Raw genomic sequence first — 10,785 nt, 5'->3', positions numbered from 1 at the left:
GCTTTTCCTGTAGGAAAAAGTAGGGGGTCAGAGCAGAGGGCACTCACTGAGGGCAGCACAGGCAGAAAAGCAGTGAATTCAGGCTGTTTTTTCATCATTTTTTCCTTTGAATCAATTTGATTTGGCATGGGTTTTAGCTGGGAAGATATCATTTTTAAAGTTTCATGTATTTGTGAGGAGCATTAGTTAGACCCACATTGTATGCTTGCAGATTTTAGGTAAAGAGGCAGACATACACAAACAGCAGCGTAGCTGTGCCTAGAAATGAAATATAAATTAAACATAAATGTCACCATTCTTAACAGAGCTTTAAGCCTACGGGAACACTTTTTAAAAGTCAGTATAATCTCTATATTAAGGTATTTTGAAGAATACTGTTAGGTGATGAAATTTATAGAGCCATTTAATGATTACCTGATGGACAGAGAGGCACATCAGAGAGTGCAGCATAAACAGCTACAAAGACCTTTCTTAAACTTTCAACTTTGCATCTAAACTCTATTTTTTTGATGCTTTCTAAAATAATCTGGAATTAAAACAGATACTTTGAAATCGATACGGGTAGGTGGTTCCACTTCCCCTCTCGCCTTAGGGAAAGAAAGTCTAGTGAGGGATTAAATTAAGTTTTTTAAGGAAGTTTGAGAAAAGGTTCAATTTTGAAACCCCGGAGAGCCTTCCTTAGGCTGATTTAGGGGAAAAAGCTGAGTTTCTGCTTTCTCAGTAGCACTCGGTGACATTTCTGCTGCTCAGCTGCTGGGGCAGCGTCTCCGCAGGCTGAGGGCTGTGCCCCCGCCCACCCCCCCAGCTTGGAGGTGCCTGAGCAAATCTCCTGCATATCCAGCATCCCAAATATCTCCCTGGGAGAGAGGGGTTGTAAATGTGGCAGTGCTAACCACCAACAATAAGTGGGGAAATCTGATTTAGTCTTGACAAGGGGCTCCCACAGAAGCTGCGTTTTCTGGCTCCCGAGGCGTTTTAATGCAATATTCACCTAAATCACTGCATTTAAACATCCATCTGTTACAGGCAGGACTGAGTAGAAACAGCTCCGAAAATTCAAAGGGGATTCAGGCTCAGTCTCCTGGCTGTGAAGGGGGTTATCTCTCTGAGCAGAGCTTTGGCTCAATTTGGGGTATTTTGGGGCAGAAGTCCAGGAGGAACCCAAGCAGGGCTTGCTCCACGCTTGCCTGTAGCCCCTCACTTTCCCACCCCAAAATCACTGGTCACCCAACTCCAGGTGCAGGCCCAGAAAAGGCTTTTGGAGCAAAACTCATCAAATGAGGGAAATCAGCTTCTCTTTGGGTGTGGTTTCTGATAAACTTAATCCACTGCAGTTGAAGCTGGGCTGCCACAGCCCTTCTGCAGCACATTCCCATCCCCTTGCCTGCTCCGAGCCACCCTGGGGAGCTGATCCAGCCCCTGAAAAAAAATCATCGGCCTTTTTGGAAGGGTTATTTTTGGCCACAGCAGCTCTTTGAACCAGCTCACATCCCGTCCCCTGGAGCAGGAGCCGTGTCCCATGGGAAGAGGATGGCGCAGGGCTCCCGATGCGGACGGGGTTTGGGAATTGGGTCCAGCCTCACGAGGCCATTTCCCCTCTGCAGCTCTAGGCACCAACCCCAGCTGCTGGTGAGGACGGCGGTGCTGTCCCTGTGCAGAGAAATGTTTTGGGGAGGTTTTTCCTTACCCTTGTGCACCCATGCGGGGCTGCCTTCCTGGCCGTGCACATCAGAAAATATTGCCCGAGGTGCCCAGTCTGTCCTGGTTAGAGCCTGCACCGTGCCCAAGAAGCTCTTTTGTTGAAAGACACTTTCCAAGACGTGCATCCAAGCCAAGTGGTGCCTTCCTAGCTTTCTCCCTATGTTCTTCTCCATCTTTTCACCCAACTTTATCCACAGCTCTCTGTCTCGCCCACATCCCCCTGCTTTAAGCACCGCTGCGTGCTTGCTTTGGCACAAAGGCTTCGCGAAGGAGCTTGCTTTTGAGACAAACACAAACTCCTCCAGCCTGTCCCAGGCAGATAAATCCCTCTGCACGAGGCGGCCAGGGGTGCGTGCACTGATCCAGTCTTGCCAATTCTGGCCCCAGTGTGGCCAGCACCAGCTTGTGCACCCCAGCCAAGTTACCCCAGGCCCCATCTGCAGCCACCAAAGAGTTTTCACTCCCCTGGGACAATGGAGCTGAGCCCGGACAGCACAAAAAGATGCCTCCAGCAACTACCCAGTGAGCACAGGACAGTGCCCAGGTCCCATTTCCCCAGCCAGCAATTTTACAGCCAGCCCCAGCCAGCACGCACAGGCTCCTGCTTTCCTCACTACCATTCTGGTTCACATTTCTAGCAGCCCTGGGTTATTATATAACAAAAATCTTCATTTCACCCCCCCCCCCAAAACCCAGCCCGCAGGAGCTGGAGCAGATGCGTGGTCAGAGCTCTGTCAAACCCAACCAGCAGTGTTTGTCTTCTGGCTCAGCAACGCATCTCAGAAAGAGGAAATGGTTTGGAGACTGCTACTGTCTTTATTTTTTTTTTTTTTTCCTCCAGATGAACCAAGCGTAAACTAAATGCTGACATGAAGGAGCAACAGGGAAGAAGCTTTGCACTGAGAGAAAGTTTAGCAGTGGCTGAGCAGTTCCCACGAACGCTGTCCTGCAGGAGGGACCAGGCTCTGCTGCAGAGCACGGGGAGCTTTGCACAGAAAAAAAAAATAATAAAAAAAAAATCTTATCTAGGCATTTGCTCAGGACCAGCACCAGGGTTTAGGCTGGGAGGTAGAGCAGAGCTGAGCCTCATGGCTCTGGGTACAGGGTTAAACCCACACAGAGCACCAGGGTCCTTCCAAATTCTGTGCAAGAAATAAAAAAAGGTGATATTGCACCTGAACAGACAGCTCGATTCCCCAGTTATCTTTCCACAGCTGGGGAATTGAGTAATTTCTGCTCCATAGCAAGCCTTAGAGAAATTCTGCAGGCAGGCTCAGACAGCTACAGCCCACTCAGCCCATTTTCAAGGGATGCGGTGCAGACGTCTCAAACCACACTATGGAATAGACTGGCCCCATAGCTAGAGCAGAAATGATAAAAAGGAACAAACAAGCAGCTCTGCCCCCTGGTAAACACACACAGCCCCAGCACGAAGGTTATGGGACCTGCAAGGTGCACGACCTTCTGCTCCAGCCACTGAAGCATCAGATAAACACAGCAAAAGCACTTCCTTCCCCAGCACCCTCTCCTTAATGAGCTTCATTAACGAGAGCAGGGTGCAGCCCACTGATTTGAAAGGGGCCACGGTCAATTAAGCATGTTGGGGGAGGTGTCTGTGCGAAGGTGAGGCTTGTTTACCATTTAATAGGGGGAACAAGGGGAAGAAGGCTTGCTGTGGGGGTTAAGAGCAGCTTTGCTGCAGGCGAAAGGAGTAAATCTTTTTATTACGCATGCTTTTTATGGGTAATACCAACCCAACCATGCAGTAGACAGCTCTGAGCCCTGCACAGAGATCCCTGATGGAGGGAATCAGCTGCCCCAAGCCCGGTGCCTGCAGAAATGAGGCTTTTTTTTTCCTAGGGAGCTCGCAGGGTGAAAGCCAACACAGGCACAGCCACTGGGTGGCAATCGCCATCCGGCACCAGCACCCCTGGGACCCGCGAGCATCCCTTCCCTTCACCCCGCATGCAAATGGGGGAACATCTGGCAGCAGGGCGACTTGTAAAGATAGCCCCCAGCGAGGCAAATACAGGAACAGGGGCCCAGCCGCGCTGTCGTGTAGTTAGCCTTTGGGGTTTAGTTTTTTTTTAATTATTTTTTTTTTTTCGATGCTCATTTGCCTGTTGTACTTTGCCCTGCTGCTGCTTCCTCGGCTCTGTCGCTGCAGGGCTGTGGCGATGTCCCCATCCCAGCAGGGCAAAGCAACCCGTTGCAGCAGGGTGCTGTCCTTGGCAAGCTCTGAATTACCCTTGAAAGCTGCTGTGCTCAGGGCTTGGGCTTGTTGGCATCATGGGGCACCAAGGCAGGTGTCCTTGGGGGGTCTCCAAAATGCAGCCGAGGCATCTGTGCAATCCCCTCTTGCTCCCTGCAGCGGGTTTGGGGTGAGGAGCAATGGGTTGGGAAGGAAATCTATGGTCTGGGAGATTGGAGCCAGGTTGCAGTGGGAGCTGAGCTTCTGCCATGGGCTTTTTTTGCAGCCGTGGGTGAGCCCCTCTGTGTCCTCCCACCTCGTCTTGCTGCCTGCGCAGTGGGGACGTCAGCACAACCCTACCCCAGGCGTACTGTGAGGACGTGCGTGTATCCAAAGCTCCCAGAGGACTTCAGCTGCTCTCCCAGCAGGTGTTTTCATGCATCCTGCAGACCGGCATAGCTTAAACCCAAAGACCCGATGACTCAGTTCTACGTACCAAAATGCAGCCAGCAGCAAACCACCGCACAAACCTTTGGTCACGTTGGCTTCCCCAGCCTCCTGCTGCAGTTTTCGGAGCCACTTTACCAGCGGTGTTACCCCGAACCACACTGATAACAAACATTCAACGCCACCTTTGTCCCTCCCGTGCAGAAGATGCTATCTTCAAATCTTGGCTCTCCAAAAACAACCTGGGCAGATAACCCATAAACCCGAGCTGTTGGGCTGGTGGCCACGGTGACGAGCATCCCCCAGAGCAGACACCCAAAATGAGCACAGCCATCTCTTCCTCCTCTCCCCAAACCGCTGCCCAGCGGGAAGGAGGCGATGAGCTACCACCGCCCCGGTGCCAATGAGTAAGGTGCTGTGGTTCCCCTCGGGTTTTGTGGGGCCACAGCTTGCGATGCTGCGATAGGTCCTGGGGCTCACCGCTGCGGTGGCAGCTTGAAGAAATAGCTGCAGTGGTAACGGCGAGAGGAATCGTAGCGGGTGGTGGAGCGAGGAGAACCGGGGCACTGCTGCCACGGGAGAGCAAAGGTACCCGGGAGCGGGGCAAGAGCAGAGGAAGGAGCCTGGCGGAGAGGGGGGGTGATGGTGCAGGACCAGCAGCCGTGGTTTTTCTGCAAGGAGCTGCCCAGAAAGAAGGGAGAAGGGGAGGGAAGGGTGGAGGCGAGGAGGATTGGGGTTATATTATGTTATATATAATATATGGTGTGTTATACATGCACATGAGCCTCCTGCACGGTGCATCTCCCTTGATCCCGGCCATCCTCGCTGATCCCAAAAGGAGCAGATGATCAGCACGACGCTGCCTGGGAAGGGGGGCAAAAAATCCCATTGCAGTTTAAGGAAGGAACCCAAGGCTGCCAGAGCCACTTCTTCTGCAGGGTGATTAACACAAACCTCCTCCAGCAGCCAGACCAGCCTGGAGGCTGCTGCCTCATCCCCGGAGGCATCTCCCAGGCAGGGGCTCGCCCTGCACCGGTGGCAATCTCCTGCCCTGCCTTGTGTGCTCAGGGTGGTGCCGGGGCTGTCCTCTTGGAAACGAGACAGGACCCAGCGTGGGCCCTAACGCCACGTCGGTCTCAGCAGGAGAAGGCGAGGAGCGAGGAATTTATCTGGGTGCGGCCTTCCCAGAAGGGTGAAGCTGATACCTAGCTAAGCTCCCGGTCACAAGTGCTCTCAGTCGGCCGTGAGATTTCGAAGGGTAATCATTAAACAGGAAGAAGGCTTTATTGCTTACCAGGGCTCTGCTGGTCGCCAACAGCTGCTCCCAATTCAAGGCTGTCAAGGTTTCCAGGAAACCCTCTTAGCCCTTTTTATCAGGTGTATTAAAGGCTGTAATTCAGTGCCGGTGGCACGTTTTAGGCGAATACCTCCGGAGATTAAAGTTCTGGTTTTAACCACAAGAATGGTCTGGCGAGGGCCATGACAAGGCAGCTGGGTGGAAGGGATGTTCAAGCACAAAGGGAATTTGTTCTGTTGGCTTTAGGACATGGAGGTGTGGATACACAAGCACAAGAAGCAGGTTCTTGGGTCTCCAAGGCCACCAGGTTGTGGCTCCTGGCCAACCCAACCACCAGACCCCCCCCAGTTCACCACTGGGAGATGTCACCCTAGATAGCACCAGCTGGTTTTATGGGAACCGGCGGCTCCGTGCGGCCGTGCCCAGGCAGAAGTGAGGGCCCCGCTGCAGTTTCAGGCAGGTGGAACCAAGAACAACAGGAGGTGCCGACACAAAAAAGTCCTGCCCTGGTTTCAATGGTGAACCACGCGGTTTTGTCGCATGGTTTTCATTCTCGGCCTGGGGGGGAGAGGAAAATGACTCCGACCTGGTTATTTCCCCCGAAACCATCACGAATTGGTGCTCGGCCAAACGAGGCAGGGCTCCGCACCCGATATTCCGTTATTCCCTTTTATGGTCATAATCTGCCCTCTCCGAAAAAAAATAAAAGGTGAAACTGGACCGCAAGGAGATGCTGTGGGTGTGCTCCTGTGCCAGGTCATCCCGTGACCTACACCGTTGGTGCACCACGGGGCCAGGAAAGGGGACAAAACTCATCGGGCAGGAGGGGACATCTCCTGTGGGCAGGGTTTGGGCTGAAAAAATGGAGCCAGACCCGTGTTGGTGTTGTGCTACTGCCATGGGAGAAAAATGTTGACCATCACCCCAAACAGCAGTCCAAATGGGGAAAGTTCCTCCTCCCACCCATAATTTTGGGAGCAGACAGACACTGATTTCTGTTTGCAGGCAGTAAGTTGCATTTACACCTTGCAAGCAGGACCTGAGCCCAGCACAGAGGGATGGGGCTCTCCAGGTAATTCACGCTGCAGAAGTCATACAGCAGAGGTCAAACTCCACCTCCAGGCGCCAAACCCTTCAGGAGATGTTTGCATCTTCATTTATTTTTTCTGGGCTCTCCTGATGGCCAACCAACCAGTCCATGTCAGTCGTTGCTGCTCGGTGAGGGAGCTGCCCTATCCTACACCGAGGGGAGGTAGATGAGACTGATAAAGAATGAGTCATGGAGGAAACCACTTTCCCATCCTGACCTTGAGCATCCTTCCTGGGGAACCTGTTAAGGGAGTGTTGGTTTTTGTTCTAACCAGCAGCAGAACTTGCAATTACCTGGTCTTTTCAAGTGGGATGAACTAGGGGAAGAAGTCAGGACAAATCAGTGGCCCCAGCCCCAAATCTGGATCCCTGCAATCCCACCAGAGCCCTGACCCATAGCCAAACCTGACACGGGTGCATACATCTTGATCCAGCCATCAGTATTTACTGCACAGCTCTGCCCTTCAAAAAATGCAGAATATTTCACAAACGAGCTCTCTCGTTACATTTTGTGACTCTTTTAATTCTAATCCTGGGCAGAAAGTGGAACAAGTCATTAGAGGAGAACAATGGGGTGCTTGAAGGGACCTGTCACAGAGCTAAGTTTGGCTCCCACCTCACCCGATCCCAAACCTCAGTCCAGGATGTCTCTGTGAGATAAATAAGCTGCCAGGGAACGCGTTCCTTCCCAGCACCCCGGTGCGTTTCCTCATACTGACTGCTTTTCAGATGCCTCTCCGGACACCAGCTCACCGAAGCGTTTGTTTGCTTTGCAGGCAGCGTCCTTGCCAAGTGACAGGAGTGGAGGAGCTGCTTGGGGAGAACCGAAATGACATCATTTGGGGCCCAGGTTGAGTCTGTGCCACACAAATACCCCAGAGCCGAGGTAGGAAATGTGGGGCTGATGATCAGGGGAGCGGGCGCCGAGTTTCCCTTCGCCCAAAACCCCCTGTAAGGCAGAGCAGCCACCCAAAGAGCTCGGTTCTCTGCGCGCTCTTTCTGACAGCCCCGTCATGTAAAATTAGAACCAAGGAAGTTTCGGGAACGAATTCTCAACCGTGCTTCAGTTGCAAGAAGAAGAAGAAACTAATACCATGGGGAAAATTTCCTCCCAGGTTGAAACTCATCTTGACAAACGAAGAGAGAAATGCCCTGCCGAGTCAGAGGTGCAGGGAGGGGGAAACCTGGGGGACACTGAGCTTGTAGGCTCCAAAAATCCTGCCCCAGGCTTTACACAGCCTGTGTAATGTCGCTGTATAAATTCATGAGCCTCCCCCTCTGGGGAGCCGTGCTTCAGGGCCAGAAGATAGCGCAGGATTACAGCAATCAGAAAACAATCAAGAGCTTGGGAAAACACTGATGAGAGGGACCAGGAAAAAAAAAAAAAAAAAGGTTGTTACAAAGACAAACGAGAAGGAATAAAATACAGGTATTAAATAATTGGAAGAAGGCTGGAGGTAGATTAATAGCTGTTTTCACAAGCATGAGGAGCTATGGAAGGAGAGGGATGGATGGGAAAATAACCCTGAAGGGCAGCATTTCCCGAGGCAGAGCTCGCTGCCATCAGCCCTGAGCTGGAGGCACGACCTGAAGGGGTTCAGGTGGATGATGGGGACACCACTTGCCATCCCATTAGCAGCAACAAAAGGGCTTTCAGAAACCTGGAGGTTCAAATCCCCTCCACTCAATGCTACAGGCGTCTTGATTTTCCCTATAAACCTGTAGCCATGGGGCTGCAGGACCCCAGGCAGGAGCCCGAGGTTCATCCCCTGCACAGGACCTGGCCTTAAGGGAGCTCAGCCACAGCTGGTACCCCCACAAAACTTCCCCTTCAGCCTTGTCCCATGGCACGGAGCAGAAGCCCTGTGCCACATCCCTCGGGATGACCTTAGCCCGTCAGATTCCTGGAAATCCACTGCCCAGGCAGCTCGTTACTGTTTAACTGCAGAGGGGAGGATGTGTTTCCAGCGAGCCCTGATAAGAGGCACCGCATCCTACTGCAGGGGTTAATTAATCAGGGTGGCAGGCAGGCTAATTAATGAGAGCAGCACGTATAGCTGGTGGGGTTTATGGCCTGCTCCTTGCCCCAGATGGGTACAACCCTATGAAACGAGCCATGTTCAAGCAGCAAAGTGACGGATGCTCACCGCAGGGCTGCTGGCAAGGTGGTTTCTTTACCAGGGGTTGTATGATACTCGGTATTTTTTCCCCCATAAATCTCCAGCTCCCAGAGTCCTGCCCTTACATCAGACTCGCTCTTCCTTTTTTTTAAAAACAAGAACTGTGAAGATTCTCCGAACGGAGAGACAACAGCGAGGAGACATGAGGGTGTTCGTGCAAAGGTTGTGCTTTTTAACTCCAGTTTCGCGGGCTCTCCGGGGTCTGACTTGTGTTATTTTGGAATAGGATGGTTTAGGAAAATTACTGACCTTGGCAAGAGGAAGACGACGCGGTGGCCAGGAAGATAAAGTAATTAGGGGGATTAATCCTGCCTCTTTAGTTCTGCCAAGTTGTTTTTTTTTTTAAAGCACTTGACCTCTGGAAGGCGAGAGATTGAAAGTGAAAATAAAAGGAAAGAAAAAGGTCACTTGTTAGATGAAAAAAAATTAAAAAAAAAAAAAAAGTGCTGGGCTTTCACAACCCCCACCTCCCAGTAGTTTTATGAATGCCTGCTCATACTTCTGGGCAAACCCCACATCCCCCGGGGGCCCCTGGCAGCTGGGACGGGTCCAGATGCAGGCAGGGGGCTCCGGGAGGAGGACGGTCACGCAGCAGCACGTGGGGCAGCTCGGGGTGTCCCCGTCCCGGCACCGCCACCAGGAGATGAAGTTTCCTTTCCAGTCCATTGCTCTTTGCAAGCTGGCCAGGGCAAAAAGTATCGCTCAGGGGGAAAAGGGCACGGCTGCCACCTTTCACTTTCCTTTTCGGTCCTGGGACCTCTCCCAAGGTGGCATTTGGAGGAGAGCAGCCCGAACGCTGGGGACCTCCCCACTCAAAGCTTCGTGGCAGATGTCCACCTCTAAATGGTATTTTTAGGTCATTTTTAAGCCTCTGCCTGCTTCTTCCCCCCTTTCCTATCAGTTAAAACCCAAAATTCCTGGAATCTCTGCTCCTGGCTCAGTGACTCACCGGGAGGAGCAGGAGTGTTGTAACACACAAGCCACAGCTGCCTCGCCTGTGGCCGTGGGCTACGGTTTGAAATCACACTCACGTTTTGAGGTTTTCTCTTCCCTGCTCTCATCACTTTGCCTCCATGGCAAGCACCAGTTTTCTCACCGCCAGATGTAAGCTAGAATTCACAATCAAGGTTTTTCACCTCGTTATTGCCTGCTCAGAGAAAGATTTTTCTCTCCAGGGTAAAATGCAAACCTGGTGCCAATGCACGGTCTTTGGCAGAGCCGTCACCCTGCAGGCACGGTGCCCGAGGGACCTCAGCTGCTCCCTTGCTTCTGAGCAAGAGGGAGGGCAGCGAGGTGAGCTCCCGAGGGCTGCACCTCTCTTGCCAACGGAGGAAAAAATCCACACACAAACACAGGACTTGCAGCAACCCGGCCAGGAGCATTTCCCAGCCCTTCCTTCTGCAGCCAAAAGGAAATTCTCCCTCTTGGAGCAGCTCGCGGCTCACGCTGCAGGTGCTCGGATGCGCTACCCCTCCCCGTTCTCCTCTCCCTCTCATCTCCACCCAGCAGCGGAGCAAAATCGCTTTTCCATTTTTCAAAGGACGGGATTTTTGGTCCTTCCAGGCTGTCATTTCCCTGGTACACTACCCGGGGGCGGGGGGGGGATTTCTCTACAAAAAAAGAGCGCTCACCGCAGGAAAACCTGCTGCAAGCAATTGCCTAACCAGCAAGGTGCCAAAAATCTGCTTGACTTTTCAGCAGGCAGAATTAATTGGCTCCACTCCTGCCTTGAGCTGCCTGAGTACCTTTGGATAGGAAGCAGGGGTACCCCTCACAGCTCCCTTCCCTGACGCTCTCTAATGGGATTTGGGTTTTTTTTTTTAACAGGCTCGCTCCCTCCTTTTGCGTGAGCCATTTGCTCCCTGGCCAAGGGCGCTCGC

General features: G+C 52.4%; 1 long non-coding RNA gene across 1 annotated transcript; it reads left to right on the top strand.

The window, feature by feature from the left end:
- The first annotated feature begins 3,385 nt into the window (after positions 1-3,385).
- LOC140003510 (uncharacterized) lies at positions 3,386-8,819 on the top strand. Its single transcript, XR_011812305.1, has 3 exons — positions 3,386-4,082; positions 4,179-4,927; positions 7,502-8,819. It is a non-coding gene; the product is annotated as an uncharacterized lncRNA (long non-coding RNA).
- The last annotated feature ends 1,966 nt before the right edge of the window (positions 8,820-10,785 follow it).

The sequence above is a fragment of the Anas platyrhynchos genome, chromosome 12 (assembly GCF_047663525.1).
Source record: "Anas platyrhynchos isolate ZD024472 breed Pekin duck chromosome 12, IASCAAS_PekinDuck_T2T, whole genome shotgun sequence".
Classification (NCBI taxonomy): Eukaryota; Metazoa; Chordata; class Aves; order Anseriformes; family Anatidae; genus Anas; species Anas platyrhynchos.
This window is presented reverse-complemented; position numbering and strand designations above follow the sequence as displayed.